This window comes from Barbus barbus, assembly GCF_936440315.1.
Source record: "Barbus barbus genome assembly, chromosome: 41".
Taxonomy (NCBI): domain Eukaryota; kingdom Metazoa; phylum Chordata; class Actinopteri; order Cypriniformes; family Cyprinidae; genus Barbus; species Barbus barbus.
In genome coordinates, this window is record NC_136719.1 from 2,064,878 (window position 1) to 2,088,987 (window position 24,110).

Genomic DNA, 24,110 nt, shown 5'->3' on the forward strand with positions numbered 1-24,110 from the left:
TCGTAGCTCTTAAATCACATTGATGGCATCTTCAATATCCACATTTTCCTGGATTCAAATATATAGGTTTGTGAGAGACTGCATTGGTGATACACTACAATAGAGGGGAAGATTTACAATGAATATATTAAATGGTCTGTTATTCTTTACACAGAGCTTTTGGTTACTATATAATCTATTGTTAAATTTATACTATAAAATATATTGTTAAATATTGTATGAAATATTGCACACAAGGAGTTTTTTAATGATGAGCTTGACAGTACAAATCTTTCTTGCTAAAACTCTAGGGACAGCATGGACAATATTTATTGATAGCTGAGAAAAGACAGAAATTGATGGGAGCTGGAGGGGAACTAGATGGGGAAATGACCCAAGGCAGACAGAAAATTGCATTCCCTACTTGAGCACATGATAAATGTTTGATGCATGTTCACTTTTTGCATGTTTTTGGTTTTCCAGTCATAGGAGAAAGGATTGATTTATGTTAAATTGCCCTTCAAACCATTACAGAGAGTCCTTGAATCTGTCAAGATTCACCTTATTGATTCCCTTCTGACTTTGAAGTGTGGCTATCCACAGACACGCTGTCATCATTTCTTGTACTTCCTGTGCATCTACTCTTGACCAATATTTAATTTTAGTTCAGCAAGATCATCAGTGGTGCTGGTTACATTTTATTTTAAGGTGTCTTTGTTACAGTGTAATTGCAATGTAAGTACATAGTAATATATGAACAAAATGTACTATAGGATTAGGGTTAGTTGCTTGGGTTAATTACTTAAAATGGAAATTTAGAAGATTTTGTTACATTTTGTTTCAATAGTCCACTTTAGACATTCTACTAAGTAATTTTGCATCTACATATCAACTAGCATTAGCTCCTTAATATCTGCTGTCTGCTTAATACATGCCAACTTATTCTGGTAACCCTAACAGTCTAATGTAGTTGCAACTTTACTTATAGTTGGTAGAATGTCTAAAGTGGACTCTCTAAATAAAGTACAACCAAATCCTCTAGACGTACATTTAAAATTCAGACCTGAGCTAGGGTTAATAATACTGTTGTTATTTTTCACTGCATATGTTTATTGCACATTGTATGCAAAGCATAGAATACCCAGATGACTTACTGTATTATTTTAAAATGCAATGGTGTGTGTATGCTTAAATGCGATACGCTGAATTTGATGTTCCATTTCCAGTGTGACAAATGACCAATTTGCTATAATAGCTGTAACTTTTATCACCTCTTTCTCTCTCTTTTTTTTTAACTGCCAAAATAATTAACTATTATTTAAAATAATTTTTTTGATCATCATCATCTTATGGTGATAACTGGATGCCCCTCAAATGCAACCTGATGTGATTGTCACAACAAATGTATTCGAAAAGTGTTCAAATGTATTGCTACATAAATGGCCGCTGTTTCACTTACATTCGTTTAAACTAGAAAGCAGTGTACAGTACATTCTGCACAGTATGCAATAATCTAGTATCATCTTTTGAACACAGAACACATCACTGTCATGTGTGAACTGGCCTGTGTTTTGATCAATCGAAGGTAAGGTTGCTGAAGTAATGATGTCTAGAGATGTCTAATGGTTGTTGGTGGTGGGGTTTGCATTAACAAGGAAAGGGAATATGATATTTAGCATGCTCTGAATGTGTGCCGCTTAGCTGACATACGGATGAATCCAAGAGAGACGGACAGTGCGGGTGCGAAATGAGATTTGTGTGTCAGATTTCACCCAGGGCATTCGCTGCTCTGCGCAACCGTACCTGTCACTTTGCTTTGATGTCAGTTCTATACAGCAAGAACACAAGCCATTTCCATACTCTCTCTCTCTCTCTTTCTCATGCTCTTTCATTTCTCTGTATCTGTCTTTATCTGCTTCACTGCTTCTCTCCTCCCTCTTTCCCCCTGTTTCTCTTTCTGGATTTTATGTAGGGTAAAGTTTGATGTTATATCCTGAGAAGAATCAGGTGTGGCACAATACATTCACTATCATGTACACTGTGGCCCCTGAACCATTGTGTTTAAACCACACACACACACACACACACAGACACACACGCACACACACAACACACACATCCACAAACGTGGGCTCAGGTGTATTTATATTTATGGATATCTACAATGGAGGAATAAATGCAGTCAGCTTGTGAGCATTTTAGGGTTATTTGTGTGTGCAGGAATTTTAATAACCACATGGATACACTGATGTAAATATGTTGGTTAGATCATCTATAATACACAAGGTGTGTGTTTGGTGGACTGATGACACACAGACACACACTTGATGTCTCTCCCAGCTGTCAGCCAATGTCTTTGCCACCTTGGCATTTTGTCAGCACAAGTGGACTGGGGGTCCACGTGACAACACATATACAATATACGAGTGGTGTTTAAATGAGCAGACATGCTTTAAGAATGATTAGTATCAGCACTCTTATGAGTTGTGCGATCATCAAATTCATTACTGCTTTACAACGTAAGTCCTGAAAAGTCTGGATTTTGCAAGTCTTGATGTGTCTATCAAACGTTTAGTGCTTCCAATTCCCCAACCCCACTTCTGCCAAATACAAGACAAATATATTAGCAAAGTCCACAGAAAACCCTTTTTCCAAAGTCTGTGGAGCACCTGTCCCTTTCTGAATCAGTGTATTACATGCATGTGTGTCATATTTTTTAACCGAAGCTGTATTATCCATCTCTGTTTCCCTTTATGCTTCATTATAAATTATATCTAAAATTAGAAATTGTATTTATAAAATAAAATAAAATATTATATAAATTATAAGAAAACAGAACAAGTAAGAAAATTTATTTTATAAATAACTTTATTATATAATTACAGAACATAAAGCATACATAATTGTAGTGAAAGCTTTCTCTAGCGCTGCTTTGCTATGAGGATGGGGCACTGATGGGATTTGGCTCATCACTGACTGATAAACACCCAATGGGATTTGGTTGATCGCTGAAGGCGTAGCTTAAAATAACAGCATGAGCTTTTCTCATGCCACGCTTACAAACAGCTGAAGTTAGTCCTGCGGTGAGCATCCACCTCAATCCTTTAGATCTCACATGTGTAGACATTTGGAAGGCCAACGTTTGGAATGAGAAGCTGTGTAGTTTGTTTAGACACGTTTACTCTGAAAGGTAGAGTGTGGCTGATACTCATCACCAGCTAAGCAACTAAAGCTTGAATTCCCAAATAAAGGAAACTAATTTCTTGAGCAGTTCAAATTAAGAATAATTGCTTTTTGTGTGTGATAAATGTACCCAATTTTAGCCACTTCCAGCTCTCACTAAACTTCACTTTATTTATTTTATTTAGAATAGTGCTTATTTATTGTGGCAAAAAAAATAGTTGGTGAACCTTTTGAAAATGCCCAAATTTCTGCACTGATTACTAATAAAATGTTATGATCTTCTTCTAAATTATGTTTTATTTACAAAGTTCGGGAGGAGCATGTCAGATGAGACTAATTAACACAAGAGGAAGGCACTCAAGTTAATCAATGCACGGATATAAATACAGCTGACACACCTCTATTCATTTGACGGTTAATCAGCATTCGGTTCGCACCTTATGCCATTACATCACAGACTCAACTTCTCCCATCCAAACAACGAGACCTACACTGGTGATTTTTTCGGATCTGCCGGCCCCAGGATCGATCGTTCTCCGCCAGACACGGCTGCCGAGCTCCAGGCTTCGCCGCAGCCGCTGCTCTCTGCTTGACCAGCCACACTCTCTCCACGACGCCGAGGCTTAACCTCGCATCCACCGGCGACACTTCCATCATCTTATCATTCGGATGCACGGATATCATCCGTGCCAACAATCCTTCCTATTGGAAAGTGGATTGTATTTAAGCCCGAGGCAAACGTTGATTAATTCCGACGCACCGTCCTCGCGGAGAGTAAACAAAGCAGATTGATAGATCGATAAAAACCCCGAACTCGCCTCGCACGACACCACCATTGTCCCGCGCAAGATCCGGCTCTCCGCCAGCACATGGTCGCAGCAGCAGGCCTTCAACAAGCCTGGGCCGTGCCCCAGTTCTCACTGCAGCAAGGCCTCACTCGCTTCCTCAGCCTTAACCGCGGCTCTCTGTTTCCAGATGCTAACACGATGAAGCCTCCGTTACCGGTGCAGAACACAAGTGTTGCCCAGTAATTTTCAGGTAAAATCGCTACCGGCGAGGCTTAACCATCCGACATGCGAGTATTGATCTCCCGTCAGATGTTGCGATAGCCTCCCGGCCGGACAACCTTCCCTTTTCCATTCTACGGCCAGCGAGGCTAACCCATCCAATAGGTGAGCTTGATCACCAGTCGGATGACGGCGAGAGCCTCCTGACCACACAACTTTACCTTTCTCTCTTACCTGTCCGACACAGTGAGTCTTGATCTCCCGACGGATGACGGTGAGAGCCTCCCGGCCAGACAACCTTTCCTTTTCAAGTCCCACGCTTGGCGACGTTTACCCGTCCGACACAGTGAATCTTGATCTCCTGTCGGGCGTCAGCGAGAGTCTCCCGGCCACCCAACCCTACCTTTCCATCCGACGGGCAGTGAGGCCCAGCCGTCTGACACCACGGGTCTCGTCCCCCCGACAAATACTGTCCGAACCCTTTCAACTAAACCGCACATCTTTTTCCCCTGCCTGGCGAGGCTTACCCGTTCGATGTCCTGAGTCTCGATCTCCCATCGGATGCTGCTAGAGCCCTCCCAGTCCAGGTTTCCTTTTCTCCCTACCCGCCCGACGAGGCTTACCCGTCTGATGCAGTGAGTCTTGATCTCGCGTCAGATGTCGGAGAGAGTTCTCCCGGCTGGGCTCCTTTACTTGCCGCCCACAAGCGAGGCTTATCCACCCGATGGCGTGAGTCTTGATCTCCTGTCGGATGTCGCGAGAGTCCTCCTCGTCGGATGACGAGGACACCAGATCCCCTGTTTGTTTTGGACACTATTTTCCCCTTAGGACACTTTATTTTTATTATTTCTGTTTAATAAAAGTCTCTCTGAGGCCTGACGCCACACCCACTCTGTCTGTCATTTGCTCTTCCTGCCACACTGGAGGAGAATGTGGGCAGGCGGAGCATAGACAGCGCAGTTGGGCAACACCCGATGACGTTATCCTCTCTCGCTCGCAAAAGAAGTTTGTGAAAGCCTGCACTGGGACGGAGGAACGACGGAGACAGCTTCCCAGCCACAATTAGGGGTAAGTGACGTTTTGTCTATTGTCATTTACCCTGTGGTTAGTTGAGGCTGTCGACTAAAACCCGGTTTCTCTGTCCCGGTTCCGGCGCGGTGCGAGAGTTGCCGGAGAGGAATCCCTGCCCTGCCTGGGATTACTGTGTGGGCGGCGGCCTGATGACGGGGATATCGCTTGGGGGGGGGGGGGGGGTGACGATGACAATAAGGTGGAGGCAACTGACTCATCATCCCCCCCCCCAAGCGATATCCCCGTCCATTAACCTGAAGTGAGTGGAGCCTCATCTCCGCCACTGTTAAACGCCGAGCGCGCCTTCCTTGAGAGACCGGTCTCTTTCCTGTGCATGCACGCTGGTGTCCTCGTGGGTCCAGGAAGGGAGTGTTGAGGGAATCCCGCACCGCCACAGCCGTGAGCTGCCAGACCCGCGGCCCGGACAAGAACCGCACCCACTACACGGCTGACGGTCTTAGATGAAGAAGTAGAAAAAAAATTAAAAAAATAAAAACAATGTCAGAAGAATGGGAAACTGTTCTTTGGCCATTTTAGTTAAATGTGAAGGTTTTTTTTGTTTGTTTTTTTTTTTCTTGGCAAAGATGCACAGCGTTTTGTTTAGAGAAAAAGGGGCACTGAAAACCCACTCCAAAACCTCATCTGTGAATCATGGTAGAGGAGCATAAATGTTTAATGCTGCTTTGCTGCCTCAGGGTCTGAACACTTTGCAATCACTGACACCCTTAAATTATGAACTGTATCAAGACATCATACAGGAGAATGTCAGGGCAGAAGTTCATGACTTCAAGATCAAAAGTTATACCAATTAAAGTATGCCAAAAAAAAGAAAATCTGTGTTTCAACAATTCTTCTCCTTATTCCACCAGTATGGAGAGTATCACGACACATTTGCAACGCATGCTTTCCTTCTGCATGTATAGAAGGTGCAGCACATGCGTGTTGGACATCAGCAACACCACACGCATGTGTTGTTTACATGCAGAGGTACTCTCGATTAATGGTGGAAGACGTGATTTGGAGGAGAAGAATTATTGAATGAAGTCCTTATTTTTGTTTTCTTTGTGCAACAAAAGTATTCTCGTAGCTTAGTAAATTACGGTTGAACCACTGGGTCTGGAAACATTTCAGTTGTGTTGCTCTCTATGTAGGGTCAGAGAAAGAGGCAGTGCACTGTTTGATATAATATTTAATTTCATTGTAATGCATGTATGTTCTAATGAACTACATTTTAACTACATATATGTGGCTATTAATAGCCTATGTTTAAATGAAAATGAAAAGAGGCAGTGGTGTTTTATATCATATTTCGTCTTATTGTAAATAAAGTGAGGAAAATTGCTGTAGCCAAGGTGAGCTGACCGAAGTTATCAAGTACTCTGCCAAGTCCGAAATTTGCATAATTGGTATTGAGAAACGCTGGACTGGGAGGAGCAGTCACACGCAGTCGTACGTCACCAAACTATTTACCTAATCTTCATGGTACTTTAGCCCGTGATGGAAATGCAGACAGCAACAGGTCTGGAAAAAATAAAAAATAAAATTCATTGAAAAAAGTTCCTGAGACAAATTGTTCCAGGTAATTTCAGTGGAAAAGTGGCTTATGTATTCAATAAAAATATAAAAAAGTGCCATTATTTTTATTTCAATCATGTAAGAAAATGAACTCTTATTTTAGCTTTTGGGGAATTGATTCTTAAAGATTCGATATTGATTTGATTAAATTGATCTGATTCAAAATGTATAATTACACCTTATCGACTAGTGCATCCAACGTCTAGCACTTAGTGTATCCTAGCAATTCTGCTTATTTCATGGCCAACAAAATTAGCACAAAACTGGTATTTTATTTGTTATGAGCAAGGTAACAAAGGATCGACAGCACAAGGCAGTAACTAATCAAGCACAAAACACAAACACTGCTCTGTAAAATGAAACAGATGTTTATTTCTATTCTACAGTACAGTAAACTAAACTAAAACCCACGGTTCAGGACATGAGGTATTGAATTGAAGAAAGTCCAAAAAGTCTAGCACTCGTTTGCTAGTTCCTTAAATTCAGCCTGAGGAAGATCACAAGTAGAGATTCTCAGCTGTCTTTACTGCTTAAAGATCGATTTGAACACTTCAGCAAAAGATGAAGATGTTTGTTCATTTTACTTGCGTTTGAGTTGACAGCTGACAGCAGTTGGTATTCCTCGCCTGGTTGAGGGAACCCCGGGGCTGTGGATTGACTGCTGATGCGGTCGTTGTCTGATGTCTTTCTGTGGATGCCCTCTGTTGATTGGCTGTTGCCTGGTTCCTTGAGAGTGATGGGCTAAACCTTCTTAGGAAGTCTGTTTGCAAAGACTAAGCTTTGAATATTTCTGCAGTCATGAAGTTTCAAAGAAGAGTTTGGATTCTGGATGGCACAATCGTATGATGGTGTGGCAAGTGAGTGCAAGTTGGAATGCGACCAAACGAAGGCGAAAGAGCACTGAATCCGGACAATAGGGTTTTGACAGAGCTGAGTTTGTCCGTCCCACGTCGCTGTCTTCCAATCAGAGGTTGTTGCTGGGCTTTAACCACGCCCCGCACTGTTCCTTTATCATGCATGAATCACATGCTCCCGTGAGGAGTGTTTCTGCAAGTTTTAATAACGTCTTATAAAAATATTATCACATGCTAACTGTCTATAATATTGCCATTTCATTCACACCAATGATTTGCAATTATCATGAACATTCATTGGCATATTTCATACACGTTAATAGCTTTTCCTGCTAAAACAAAAGGGTTATAAGTCAAAGATTAAAATCAAACAGAAAGCACATTATTTGGGAGTATATTGCTCCAATACTTTAAATGATTTTAAATGATTGTGTTTAGAAATCGTTTATTTGAAACATTTCTGTTCATTAAAGAAAAGAGTTGAAAACGCAGAAGAGCAGGAAGCGAGTTATGGGACAGTCATATTGCAGATCCTGTGTTTGCAGGCCGGAGGGTGTCAATTAATTTAATCATGTACCGTTGGCTGTACCATAGATCCATACATTGCCTGATTATGAGATGCTTCTTGATACAAAGATATCTTTGTTGTTTTTTTTAATTGAGTTAGTCATTATTTACATTTACATTTTATTCATTTTATTATCCCTCATCTGAGTAAATAACGAAAAAGTGCTGACAGGAAACCAACCAAATATCAACGTCATGTGATAGTGTGATCAGTTTAGACCTCATGATTAGTGAATTTAATGACGTATCTGTGTCTGTTCGATAGAAATCTTACAATCATGACATTTCTCGGAAGAGTTTAGCAGTGTAGCGGATATGACCATGACAGTGCATTTGGTCTTGGTGGAAAAGATCTTCTAAGCTGCTGCTACAGAGCAAGTACAGAGACTGCCGATCCATCCAGACATTCTACTGTGAGCATGTAAGACATGCTGTTGCTGCACAAATAGCGTACATTTAATTTCCAGTAGCAGATCTAAATATGTGGAGCTGGGGTGGTGGAGGGTTTCTGATAATAACAGAACCAAACTATTTAAGTGTTGTGTAAGAAAGCTCATTGACTTTAGATGCAACAGAGACCAATCAGCTTGTGCCATGCAGTGATTAATGCAAAATATGCCATGATATAAATCATGACATATAAATAAGCTATCAGATATATCCAGTATTAAAAATGGTGCTATATGTTGTGCTATTAAAAACAGTAGTGTTTAAGAGATTGAAATACTGCAGGAGGGTTTTTCGTAGACTTATTAAAGTTACAACACTGTGTATTTAGTTTCAATATGACAATACTGTCTTAAGTTCAGTTATAGTTTCCTATTATAAATATAATTTAGAATTATTTTTTTTCACAAGAAAAGATCTTCAAGATCTCTGTTTTGTCACGAGAACAGCTTGGGGTGCAGTGTGAATCACAACAAAACATGCTTTTCAGTATGTGAGTTTGATCATTTAATAGTTCCCATTTCTGAAATTACTTTTAGGATTCATAAATCACTCTGTGGCAGCTATTTCATCTATTATCTGTGGGACTGGACTTTTGCCATGCCCCTGGACGTTCTGTGTGTGTGTGTGTGTGTGTGTGTGTGTGTGTTTATCCCCATGTGTTCCCCGTGACCTAGTTTTCCTTCCTGTTTGATTGTGTTATTCTGTTCACCTGTGTATTAATTATCCTCCTTAGTTCTCCTTACAAGAACCTACGGTGACGTGGGTGTCACAAACACTGGTGATTATCTGGAAAGGTCTTTTTAAAGCATTATCCCTCACTTTCAACTCAGGAAGTCCCTAAGTGACATATAATGAACACACAGGATCAGTCATATGACAATGTGTGCATTTTTTTGTTGCCATGGCAACATTTCCAAAATGGTGTTCTGTCTGGTTAGCACATGTTGCAGTGTCAGCAATTTTTAAAACACTTGTTTTTGTTACTAAAGGTATGTTTCAACCCATGCAACAATTCTAATATTTTAATAACATATCCTAGATTACTCTTAACCTGATTTTAATAAATATTTTGAACATATTGATATAAAACAAGTTACAAACATATTATGACACATCGGGCTATTAACCTTATAAAAGTAGGTGGAATTTTGATGTCACATATTTGTCACATTTAAGGGATAGTTCACCCAAAAATGAAAAATTATGTTTATCTGCTTACCCCCAGGGCATCCAAGATGTAGGTGACTTTTCGAACACAAACAAAGATTTTTAACGCAAACCGTTGCAGTCTGTCAGTCATATAATGGCAGTCAATGGGTCTCACGGCTTTGAGAGAAAAAAAAAACATACATAGACAAAACCGAATTAAACCCAGCGGCTCGTGACGATACATTCAGGTCTAAAGGCACAAAACAATCGGTCTGTGCAAGAAACTGAACAGTATTTATATATATTTTTTTTACCTCTGATCCGCCGCACGGATATCGTCACGAGCCACAGGGTTTAATTTGGCTTTGTCTGTGTATGTTTTTTTTTTTCTCTCAAAGCCGTGGGTCCCATTGACTGCAATTATATGACTGATAGACTGATATAACATAAACATTTTTTTTTTATTAATTTCTGGTTAAACCATATACCTGAAAAGGTAGAATTTTGATATGTTACAAAAGAGTTGTTGTAAAATTTCATGGTCACAGTTATGTGGTTTTGAAATATGATGTGGCAAAGCAAATACAATACAAAAACTGTATTACTTCTGGAAAAGGTTTTTGTTTTATCTTTCCAGAAAAAGTAATGATTTTTATATATGTGACCCTGGACCACAAAACCAGTCTTAAGTGTAAATTTTTCGAAATTGAGGTTTATACATCATCTGAAACCTAAATAAATAATATTTCCATTGATGCATGGTTTGTTAGGATAGGACAATATTTGGCAGAGAAACAACTATTTGAAAATCTGCAATCTGAGGGTGCAAAAAAAAATCTAAATATTGAGAAAATCGCCTTTAAAATTGTCCAAATTAAGTTCTTAGCAATGCATATTACTAATCAAGTTTTGATATATTTACAGTAAGAAATTTGCTAAATATCTTCATAGAACATGATCTATACTTAATATCCTATTGATTTTTGGCATAAAAGAAAAATCGAAAATTTTCACCCACACAATGTATTTTTGGCTATTGCTACAAATATACTCAAGCGACTTAAGACTGGCTTTGTGGTCCAGGGTCACATATATTGTGGAAAAGCAAATAAACAGAAAAAAAACTGTTATTTAGCAAAATAAAAATATAAAAGTTATTTTTTTAATTGAGAAATAAACGCCCAATGTAACATATATGTAACATGAAAAATGTATCATAAACGCCCAATGTTTCATATATGTAACATTACAGATCTTTCACTAGGAGGGGTTGCATTTCAAAACTGCAGAAACATGTTAAGTGGTCCTTTTGGTCTGTTTTATATGCCCCATAATTTGCCTATAAGGAGAAATTGGTCTAGGTTCTTATGGGTTAAGCCCAGTGTTTCCTTTGTCCAGTGTTCGGTATCGTCAGTGTTAGTGGTTGTGGTTTCCCAGTTCTCTGAGTCTCTGTATTAGAGTTAAAATAAATGTGGTTTCCTTATCCTGCTCCTGCATCTTGATATTCACAGCAAACAAATGTGACAGAACACCGAACCAAAGATGAAGTTTGCCTTCATTAATGTGGGCCCCAGGAAGGAGGATGAATTCTCTGGAGAAGTTACTGTTTTTATCTTCCAGGGGTGCAGGTGTCTAGAGGACTATGTGGAGGAGTTTATAGACACCTGCCACCAAGCCACCTGCAGTGACCTCACTTTGATGGAGGGATTCCGGGTTGGGTTGGATGAGGAAATCCAATTTGTGATGCCACAAGCAGATCCCAGCTGGTCATTAGCAAAATACATGACATTTGCATTATGGATTGCAGGATCCTCATACAAAGTTGGCGAAATGGTTGGAGCTGACCGCTCCACTCTCATGCCCGCCGGCCTCCATCAAGCCTGCCGGGTGATTCACCATCAAGCCCGCCGGCCGATTCACTCCCCAGCCCGATTATGACCAAAGCTATCTTCTTCACCTCAGCCCAAAGGAGGAGATTGAGGAGGAAGAGACTGTGAGGAGGAAGAGACTGTGGGCTCTATCCCCTGACCAGAGTCAAGAGATGGCTCTACCCCCTGACCAGAGTCGAGTGATGGCTCTAGCCCCTGACCAGAGTCGAGACATGGCTCTAGCTTCTGCGTCCAGGCCAGATAGGGCTTCTATTCCCAAATCCGGCCCAGAGAGGGCTCCTGTTCCTGAGTTTAGCCCAGAGAGAGCTCCAGTTCCTGAGTTTAGACCATAGAGAGCTCCTGTTCTAGAGTTTGACCCTGAGAAAGCTCCCATTCCTGAGTATAGCCCAGAGTGGGCTTTTGTTACCGAATGCAGCCTAATGAGGGCTACAGTTCCCGAGTGCAGCCCAGAGTGGACTCCTGAGGCCAGCCCAGTACCTGTGCCAGCCAGGGGACCTGGAGTCTTCCCCAATCATTTTTTTTTTGGGGGGCTATACATCTCCGGCTGTAATGGCCGGGCCGAGTACTGAGGCCAAGGCCACGGAGGCCATTCCACCATGGTGCCCTAAACTGCCCACTCAGCCCTGGCTTCCTGATCCGCTTGTTCCACCATGGTCCCTGTACCGGTACCACCCTGGAGGCTTCCCACCCCGTACTAGCCTGCCCTGAGATGTGGCGCGAGGACATGTCTTCCAGGAGGGGGTGAAATGTCACGCCCCTGGACATTCTGTGTGTGTGTGTGTTTTTCTCCCCATGTGTTCCCTGTGACCTAGTTTTCCCTCCTGTTTGATTGTGTCCATATGTTCACCTGTGTTTTATTAACTATCCTCTTTAGTTCTCCTTACTTGAGCCCAGTGTTTCCTTTGTCCAGTGTTCAGTGAAATCAATGTTAGTGGCTGTGCTTTCCCAGTTTTCTGAGTTTCTGTATTAGAGTTAAACATAAATGTGGTTTCCATATATTGCTCCTGCATCGTGCTTTTCACAGCAGTGCAAACATGACTTTTATTTTGTTTGAAGGTGCACCTCAAATAACAAATTTAGTAAGATAAACTATTTTGTTCCTGCTATCAGTTTAGCAAAATTGAGAGCAAAATCCTTTACCTTCAGTAAAATAGGGTTAAGAGACTTATGCATAGACTGCAGATCTGAGGGGTTATGTAACATATCTGTAAAGAGTGTCTGTCAGCATACAGCTGTTCTGTATGGAAGCAGATTATTCTCAATAATAATTCACGCAAAAGACACAATGCACACATACGTAACCAAATTCACATGCATGAAACCCAATTTACATGCACAAAATATATACGGTATATATATTCACAAAAAACAATTCGCATGCACAAAATATAAAATATATATTCATAAAATACGTTTCACAAATACAAAACACAATTCACAGATGTACAACTGTGTACACAAATTTAGAATGTTTAAAATTCACCAGTGCATCATGGACTGTGAATGTGTGAATTGTGTGCCTTGGATTTGTGTGTGTATTTTTGCGACTTTTCTGGCAGTGAACTCCTCCCACGCGGGACACTCATACTCTTTAGCCAATCAGATTTGAGCCTGTCAGTCGATCATAACCCGCTATGGGCGTCCCTACCTGGGCGTTACGTCATCAGCGCAAGACCACAGTTCGAGTTACGATTCAGCAGAGGTATATGCAGTTGATCGTTTCATTTCAGTTAACTAGCCATGTAATTGTTTTATTTATGCATGTTTACCGAAGTTTAAGAAGTTAAAGCCGTTTTTAGACACAGTTGTTAACGTGACCAATGAAGCCAGCAGCTGCTATGAATACAGATAGTGTTGCCAAAAATGCAGCTGTCTTGTGCAATGCTGGGTGGCACATGTCCAGCCTAGATCCCACTTAGCGCTGACCCTGCCCTCATCATCATATATGTTATTATGAATTCTTTATATAATGATGAATAGACCTCACCAAAACAGTGTATGAATAACGGTATGTTTGTACTTACCATTTGTGCAACATGATGCATTGTTTAATTAATACACACTAATTGTTTCCTTGCATTTTTCAGAATTTAAACACTTTGGCACAACATCTGGATGAGTTACAGGCATCTTCCTTCACATTAATCTTTGTCTTTTAAGTACTTTACATTTATGTATTCATTTCTTAATGTAATTAAGTAAATTGTAGTAAATTGTATTCATTTCATACATTAAACTGTGGTTGGCATAAGAGACTTTCAAAAACATTTTTAAAAAATTCATACCAACCACAAACTTATGAAACAGTAGTGTGTATGTTTGAGATTTTACTTACTAGTTCTATGGTTTATGGCATCTTGGAGATGTTGTCTGACAGGAGGTTCACTCCGATTCTGCTGGGGTGCAGCAGGCCATCAGCACTGAAGAATCTTGGAACAAACAATATTTAGTATGCAGTTCGAGGTTTATTAGTCAAGTCAAGTCACTTTTATTTATATAGTGCTTTTAACAATGCAAATTGTGTCAAAGCAACTGCACAATATCAAAATAGGAAAACAGTGTGTCAATAATGTAAAATGACAAGATTAAACACTCAATTTTCAGTTAAAGGCATTTCATTATTGAATTCAGTGATGTCATCATCCAGCTCAGTTCAGTTTAAATAATGTCTTGGCAATCAGGTCGACGATATCACTGGAAATGAAGTGTCCCCAGCTAAGCAAGCCAGAGGCAACAACGGCAAGGAAACAAACAATTGGTAACAGAATGGATAAAAAAACCTTTGGAGAAACCAGGCTCAGTCGGGGGCCAGTTCTCCTCTGGCCAAAGGAACCAGCAGTTCAATTCCAACTGCAGCAAAGTCAGATTGTAAGGGCTCAACTGGTTCCAGTGGTCTTTTCCCAATGGCTGACTAAGTCCTCACTGGGGTCCTCACTGGGGATTTGTATCTGGAGCTCATTTAGGTGTCCTGGTCTCCGCTGACGTTCAGGGCTGTAGAGGTCGTCTCTGGGTGCTGATCCACCATCTGATCTGGATACGAACTGGATCTGGTGACTGCAGTGACCATCTGGGCTGGATACGGACTGGATCGGGTGGCTACGGTGACCTCGGAATAAGAGAGAAACAGACTAATATTAGCGTAGATGTCAGTCTTCTTACGATGTAACAAGTACATTGTGTGTTATGGGAAGTGTTCCCGGTTCCGATTGACCAAGTTAATGCAGCCTAACAATCCTTTAACGGATTTGAATATTAGAAGCGTATTAGTGTTTTTTGTGTACACCAGGTTAAAGAGATGTGTCTTTAATCTAGATTTAAACTGACAGAGTGTGTCTGCCTCCCGAACATTGTTAGGTAGATTGTTCCAGAGTTTGGGCGCTAAATAAAAAAAGGATCTGCCGCCCGCAGTTGATTTTGATATTCTAGGTATTATCAACTGGCCAGAGTTTTGAGAACATAATGGACGTGAAGGACTATAATGCGATAAGAGCTTGCTCAAGTACTGAGGAGCTAAACCATTCAGGGCTTTATAAGTAATTAACGAGATTTTAAAATCTATACAATGTTTAATAGGGAGCCAGTGCAGTGTTGACAGAACCGGGCTAATGTGGTCATACTTCCTGGTTCTAGCTGCTGCATTTTCAACCATCTGTAGTTTGTTTATTAAGCGTACAGAACAACCGCCCAATAAAGCATTACAATAATCTAATCTTGAGGTCATAAACCCATGAATTAACATTTCTGCATTTGACATTGAGAGCATATGTCTCAGTTTAGATATATTTTTAGGATGAAAAAAAGCAGTTTTACAAATGCTAGAAACATGGCTGACAAAGGAGAGATTGTTATCAAATAGCACACCTAGGTTGATGATGAATAATTTACAGAGTAACCATCCAGTGTTAGACAGTGTTCAAGGTTATTACTTTTGGGGGTTTTAGGTCCGGTAATTAAGACCTCTGTTTTTTTCAGAATTTAGCAGTAAGAAATTACTCGTCATCCAGTTTTTTATATCGACTATGCATTCCATAGGTTTCTCAATTTCTGCGAAGAAATATAGAGCTGAGTATCATCAGCATAACAGTGAAAGCTAACCCCGTGTTTCCTGATGATATTTCCCAAGGGTAACATGTAAAGCATGAAAAGTAACGGCCCTAGTACTGAGCCTTGTGGTACTCCATACTGCACTTGTGATCATTATGATGCCTCTTCATTCATTGCTACGAATTGATGGCAGTCAGATAAGTACGATTTGAACCATGCTAATGCACTTCCACTAATGCCAACAAAGTGTTCTAGTTTATTCAAAAGAATGTTGTGATCGATAGTGTCGAATGCAGCGCTAAGATCTATTTTCAAAAGGAATTGCAAATTATATTTTCAATTGCGTTTTCCACACGTTGGCGCATAAATTGTGACAGGTATCTTAGATTAGTGATAGACTTCCACTAATGCCAACAAAGTTTTCTAGTTTATTCAAAAGAATGTTGTGATCGATAGTGTCGAACGCAGCAGCGCTAAGATCTATTTTCCAAAGGAATTGCAAATTGTATTTTCAATTGCGTTTTCCACATGTGGGCGCATAAATTGTGACAGGTATAAGATTAGTTACTAAATCTATCACTTTAGATTAAGGACCAATTTTCACTATTAACTAGCTGCTTATTAGCATGCATATTGGCTGTTTATTAGTAATTTTAAAGCACATATTAATGCCTGAATCTGCATTACCTTATTTTAGGTCCCTTAATCCTATTTCATACCTAAATTTAACTAAATTTACTACCTATTAATAAGCAGAAAAATAGCAGTTTCTTGACAGGAAAACTCTTAGTTAATAGTGAATATGTGTTAATCCAACTAAATCACAGAGATGAGCTAGACATATTGTCAAGGGAATGTGAATGTCACAGAATGCATTGGAAAGGAGTTGAGCTTATGCAAAGGTGTATTTCCACACGGAAAAGTTTGGGAGATGGAGACACTTTTAGGCACAATGAAATCCCTGCATATTGCATATTCAAAAGTGGATTACAGAGAGAAAGAGAAGGATATTTTGGTTAGGATAAAAATACATTATGAGCCACAAGTGGTACTAACACTATTTGTACATAATGCACAGAAGCAAAAGCAATAAAAAAGACTCTGAGGAGCAACAGTCATGCATCAGCTGTTAGTGAAACAGCTCTAGCCCCAAGAGCATTTCATTTAATCCTTAACACTCTGTTTTATTTTCCCTTGATGCACATTTCATGAATCATATTCTTGCTCTTGCTACAAAACAGAAAGTTTATGTTATTATCCAATAACCTTGATATGGTCAAAACCTGTTTAGCGGTCACAGAGACCATTTAGAAAGTTTCTGTTTAACTGTTGGGTGTTTCTTCTCTACCTTCTCTCGCCAGCTTATCTTGATTTCAGTTTTGGTGGAACTCTGGTTTGATGTTTCATCGTTATGGTTTTTTGTCTTTTTTAAACAAATGGGCTCATTATAAAGACAGAGTCCAGGTCTGGAGCCGAGCGGCTATTTCCTGCTGAAGTTAATTAAGAGTAGATATCTCACTCTGCTAATTAAACTTCACTGCAGCTTAGGAGCTGGTAAGCCCATCAGAACAACCAAAAAACTAGGGAACCCCTGATGTCAGTTGCGGATTATTTCCCTGTGGCCAGGGCGGGTTTTGAATATGAATTTGTGTGACGGCCCGACTGAAGATGTGATGCCTGCTGTGTGTGAGACGTGTCTCTGTGAGACGATTATGTAAATGATCATGAAGAAGATGTGCTTTTGTGGTCTAGTTTGATCTGACTTCTAAAGAAAGAGAGAGATGAAACTTTGCTGATACATAATGAGAAGAGATAGAGTCAGGGGGAGGTAATGTGAGCAACTTTTTACAGGCGTCTGAATAAAAAAAGAAAAGAAATAAGATTTCAATGTATAACCAAACACAAGTGCACATGAGAGTGACAAAACTGAAATTTTAGTAAATAAAAGCAATGTGAAAATACAGGAAAAGTTGCTAATGGAGTAAATGACTTGTAGGTCAATTATATGAAAAAAAAGAGGTAAAATATTATTAAAATGTTTCTGACACAAAAGACAGACATTGCCTTAATTTACAGTATTATATTAAATGTATTTTCCTATAAATATTTACTATAAATATTATATTTAAGATGATAATACATTCAATTTGATCAGTATTTTAGAAATTATTATTAATTGTTCATTAGTTATTAATAAGAGATTGCTAAACAAATCCAAATTATAAACCATGACTTTACCCAAATACACTTAGATAAACTTAATGGTTATATCAATGATTTATATTTTAGAGATGTTGGGAAGGATTTCACAGGGAATCCCATACTTATGTCATGTCATCCATACTAGAGAAAAGTAGAACTGGCTGAGAGTTGCATCAAAGTTTGTTGTCAAAAGAAACAAGAAAAAATTGACCATGGATCAAACCTCCTGAATATCACAGGCTGTAAAATCTATTTAAATTTTTGGTAACACTTTATTTTAGGGTCTCTTAACTAGTTGCTTATTAGCATGCATATTACTAGAATATTAGCCATTTATTAGTAGTAATTAAGCACATATTAATGCCTTATTCTACATGACCTTATTCTGCATTCTAGTGGCGGCTGCTGGTCTTTCAAAGAGGGGAAGCTCATTTTCGGCCTACATCATAAAAATTGTCCATTTATTTATACGTAAATTATTTTCAAGAAAATGCTCTGTGACCCTGTCATACCAACTAGGCGTCTTTTCCAGTGACTTGACCAGTGTCCTCTCAATGGCCAGCAGAGTTAGGCTGCTTAAACGGCCTTGGCCCATTGTGTTACGGGTGTAGGACTTGAGCCGCTTTAAACAGGAGAAGCTCCTTTCTACACCTACAGATGTAGCTTCAATTGTTGCCACTAATGAGAACAGTTTGTAAAGCTGAGGCATTGCAGTGTCCAACTCCATGTATTTAACCCTCTGGGGTCTGAGGGTGTTTTGGGGGCCTGGAGAAGTTTTGACATGCCCTGACATTTGTGCTTTTTTCAGTTGCTTATAAATATATAAATGGCTAAAGTCTAATAACACTGTAAACAGCAAAAACAGGGCTACAATAATATATTAGCAGCACTTATGTACTTGATTTTGTTTTTGAGAAAACAACGTTTATGCGTGGTTAGTGAAAAACTAACATTTTGAAGTCACTGAAATAAGGCCATAAAAAAAAAAACATACAGAACAATTGTTCACAAGACTTCTGAGAACTGGATCTTGTAGCCTAGAATTTTTGCTTCAAAATAATGTGAAAATCATCGTGTTTATTTGCTCACAAAAAAAATATATTGATTTTTGGAGTAAAAAGGGTCTATGCGAGAAGGCATCAACCTTCACATTCACACCTGAGAAGACAGGCCTGCATAATGAGCCATTTAGTCAAGTATGTGACTGAGAGGAAGAGTTACAAGAAAGAATATGAGGACAAAATAAATTTAAATATTTTTTTTTTTTTGTAGTTTAAGTATATATTTATATATCACACAAAATATCTTGAGATTCACTTGTGAGTGCAGTTAAACATTTTATTAGGAACACTCAAAGCTGTCTTTTTAGCATCATAACTCCAGTCACATGATCCTTCAGAAATCATTCTAATATTGTGATTTGCTGCTAAAAAAACCCATTTATTATTATGTTGAAAAGAGCTAAGAAGAATTTTTTATTTTTTTGATGAATAGAAAGTTCAGAAGAACAGCATCGTTTGTAACATGATACATTTCTTTATCATCACTTGTGTGCTAAATAAAAGTTTTAATTTCTATATATGCTGTCTCCAAGCTTTCGCACCTGGCATTTTCATAGTGTATATTGTCTATGTGCTCTGAAGGGGAAAAAAACAACACATCATTTAGAAATTCTGGGTTATTTCTCTCAGCAGATCTTCTTCCAGAAACAGAAAGTATCCGGGATGAACTTGTTTGTTTCCGCTGACAGCATTAGATATAATGAGTTGACATCGCATTGGTTTCATACAGATTACTTTAACATAGAATATTTGTTTTTGTATTCATGTTGTTTTATTTACGTGTCTGTGAAGAGGTGACACAGACAGAGAACGCACCCTGTTTATTTTCTCTATTTTTTAAAAAGCACATTGTTTTGTTGTTATTATGACTATACTCAAATAAAAGTAGACCCTTTGCAGTTTCAAATGATACCTTGCTCTTATCTATACGATCAAAACTCGTGGAGTATTTTTAGTTTGTTTCGCTTCATAAAGAAAAACAAGACAGCCCGCACCGGTGGGTTAAGGAGCACCAAGTAATCACACAGCTTTCTCCTGTTATGATGAACATTGGCCAGCAATTTCGCCAAGCAAATTCCAAGAAATAGGTTGCAGCAGTTTGTCAATCCGCTATGGGACTGAGCTCGAATAGCTTCAGCATCAGCCACTTCTTATAGGACGCAATCGCTGTCAATCAAAAGGAGATGCAGTCTTTCGACAGACCCTCCAATCATCACGCAGAAGCCCGGAGTCCAGCCCCGCCTACTCCTCCAGACATAATCGCAGCATTTATCCAATGACCTTCTAGTTTCGAAGCACTGAAAAAAACTGTTCAAAGCAGCCCCATTGAAGTCAATGGACGCTGGGCTTCAACAGGGAAATACACTGACGCTACGGGAATATATGAGAAGGAAATCGAGTCACCTGCTATATGTAGCTGATTCTGAACAAACTCGTCTTCGAGATGAACGTGTTCTAACGCATTTTTAATCAATAAAATGTTAACACAATAGTACATATTTGACCATAAATGTTTTGACATTATAGGGGAAGCCAAGCTTACGTTGCAGTCTTAAAGAAATCCCCACTGCTGCATTCCTAATGCTACCTAATACCTAAACTTAACAACTAACTTACTATCTATTTATAAGCAGCAAATTATGAATTTATTGAGGGAAAAGTCGTAGTTAATAGTGAATAAGTGTTCCCTATTCTAAAGTGTTACCACATTTTTTTATTTGGTAACACTTAATATAGGGACCAATTCTCACTATTATCTAGTTGATTATTAGCATGCCTGTTATCAACATATTGGCTGTTTATTATAAAGCGCACATTCTGTCACGGTACGCCCCCAGGAATGGCGTGGAAAGACGAGGTCAGGGTCCAAATGCAGGTAAGGCTTTTAATAATATAAACTGAGGCCAACACGGCACAACAAACACTTCAAGACAATGGTAGATAACATGGCAAGACAAGTAACAAATATAGTACGAACCCAGGCAGAGTGGTGGGAGAGGGGAGACTAAATAGTCTGTGGCAAATGGGGAACAGCTGTGGGTGTACTGAGTGTGATGATGATGCGGCAGGTGTGTGTGATATGGCAGGTGTATGTGATATGGGAGATGAGTCCGGGAGAACGGGAGATGGCGGCCTCCTGTGGGGCCAGGGAGAAGTACAGGACCCGGACTCGTGACACTACCCCTCCCCTAAGGAACGGCTTCCAGACGTTCCACCAACCGCAAAAGTCTAGAGGGAGGTGGAACCGGGGGATGGTGAAACAGGGGGAGGGATGGCGGGCCAGGTCCGTGTGGAGACAGAGGCCGAGCAGGAGACCGGGGCGGATTCGGAGGGTTGGACCAGGGAGACTCCAGCCAGACAGGAACTCCAGCGAACGGCCAGGGTGGGACCGGAGGAACAAACCAGGCAGGCTCCGCCGCCTCGGGAGTGCTGAGAGCGAGACCAGCTGTCTCGGGAGCTTCGTGAGCGAACGCCGCGGTCTCGGGAGGAACGGGAGCGATCACAGCTGTCTCGGGAGTTTCGTGAGCGAACGCCGCGCTCTCGGGAGGAACGGAAGCGAGCACAGCTGTCTCGGGAGGAACGTGAGCGAGCACAGCTGTCTCGGGAGCTTCGTAAGCGAACGCCGCGCTCTCGGGAGGAACGGGAGTGAGCACAGCTGTCTCGGGAGTTTCGTGAGCGAACGCCGCGCTCTCGGGAGGAACGGAAGCGAGCACAGCTGTCTCGGGAGGAACGTGAGCGAGCACAGCTGTCTCGGGAGCTTCGTAAGCGAACGCCGCGCTCTCGGGAGGAACGTGAATGAGCACAGCTGCCTCGGGAGCTTCGTGAGCGAACGCCGCGCTCTCGGGAGGAACGTGAGTGAGCACAGCTGTCTCGGGAGGAACGTGAGTGAGCACAGCTGTCTCGGGAGCTTCGTAAGCGAACGCCGCGCTCTCGGGAGGAACGTGAATGAGCACAGCTGCCTCGGGAGCTTCGTGAGCGAACGCCGCGCTCTCGGGAGGAACGTGAGTGAGCACAGCTGTCTCGGGAGGAACGTGAGTGAGCACAGCTGCCTCGGGAGCTTCGTGAGCGAAACCCGCGCTCTCGGGAGGAACGGGAGCGATCACAGCTGTCTCGGGAGTTTCGTGAGCGAACGCCGCACTCTCGGGAGGAACGGAAGCGAGCACAGCTGTCTCGGGAGGAACGTGAGCGAAAGCCGCGCTCTCGGGAGGAACGGGAGCGAGCACAGCTGTCTCGGGAGCTTCGTGAGCGAACGCTGCGCTCTCGGGAGGGTCTGAAGTGAGCTCCGCTGCCTCGGGGACAACATCAGCGGGCGCCGCCGCTTTGAAGAAGCCTGAAGTGAGCTCCGCTGCCTCGGAGACAACATCAGCGGGCGCCGCCGCTTTGAAGAAGCCTGAAGTGAGCTCCGCTGCCTCGGGGACAACATCAGCGGGCGCCGCCGCTTTGAAGAAGCCTGAAGTGAGCTCCGCTGCCTCGGAGACAACATCAGCGGGCGCCTACCCTGAGGCCCGAGCCGCTCATCCACAGAGCCAAGATAATGTAACTCTCCAGCGACTCCTCGGGGTCCCAGTAGGGCATCAGGGTCTTGAAGGGCTCGGCCAGGCCTCCGTGAAAGAAGACCATGAGGCAGGTCTTCTCCAACGCCGTCTGCCGAGCCAATCCTCTGAAGTCCCTGACGTAATCCTCAATGCTCCGGTCTCCCTGGCGGATGCCAAGCAACCTTCCTGCTGGACCCATGATTGTTGGGTTCGTTCTGTCACGGTACGCCCCCAGGAATGGCGTGGAAAGACGAGGTCAGGGTCCAAATGCAGGTAAGGCCTTTAATAATATAAACTGAGGCCAACACGGCACAACAAACACTTCAAGACAATGGTAGATAACATGGCAAGACAAGTAACAAATATAGTACGAACCCAGGCAGAGTGGTGGGAGAGGGGAGACTAAATAGTCTGTGGCAAATGGGGAACAGCTGTGGGTGTACTGAGTGTGATGATGATGCGGCAGGTGTGTGTGATATGGCAGGTGTATGTGATATGGGAGATGAGTCCGGGAGAACGGGAGATGGCGGCCTCCTGTGGGGCCAGGGAGAAGTACAGGACCCGGACTCGTGACACATTCTGCATGACCATGTTCTACATCCATAATCCTGCCCAATACCCAAACTTAACAACTACTTTACTAACTATTAATAAGCAGCAAATTAGGAGTTTATTGAGGCAAAAGACATAGTAAATGGTTTGTTAACAGCGGAAATTGTATCTTAAAATAAAGTGTGACCTTATTCATCCGTAGTCATCCATCCTCTCTATTAAGAGATCCTGTATCCTTGTGTACACCAGAACCACAAGAATCTTTCTTTAGGTCTATGTTTCACTCATTTAACTTTCCTCACAACTGGAGCCATATTTTCAAACATAATAAATCTGCTTACTGTGTATTGTAGTATTATTGGAAGGATACTTTGATTAACCATGCTGTGAAGGTAAGCATGTACTTAATCTACAAACTTAACTGAATTAATTGACTAAATCCAGTAACAAAAACACCTGAACACCTGAATATTTCAGCATTAAATGGTAAGAAAGGAAAGCTGGAACTTCGAGATGGATCAAATTCTCAGAAAGCTTCACAAAGAGTGCACTGAGGAAAACACAGTAATCTCATGTTTCTCCTTCTCGTGTTGAGGTCTCAAACTGAGCTCAGATTTGCCAAAATACCAGTGGAGTCTGCAACCAAAATTCAGAGATCTCAACACCACTATTTCTCACCATTCTTCTGTTGAGCTATTTGTTTTTTACACATTAACATCATAGCATGTTTTTACTGTAGATAAGCAATTATCTGAGATCAAGTTACTTCTATAAACACAACTAATTATCCCACGAGATATGAGAGAGCAACAAATGTTCCTTTGACTGGCAAATGTCATCAATAACATCTGCAGAAGTCGTATTAGTCATGCTCACTCAACTGTGGACTGAGACGTCATGTGACATTCAGTCATCTCAATGAATTTCATTTATTCATTTTCTAAAATGGTTTCAGGGCAAATGTGTTAAGCTACTTAAATCTCACACTTCA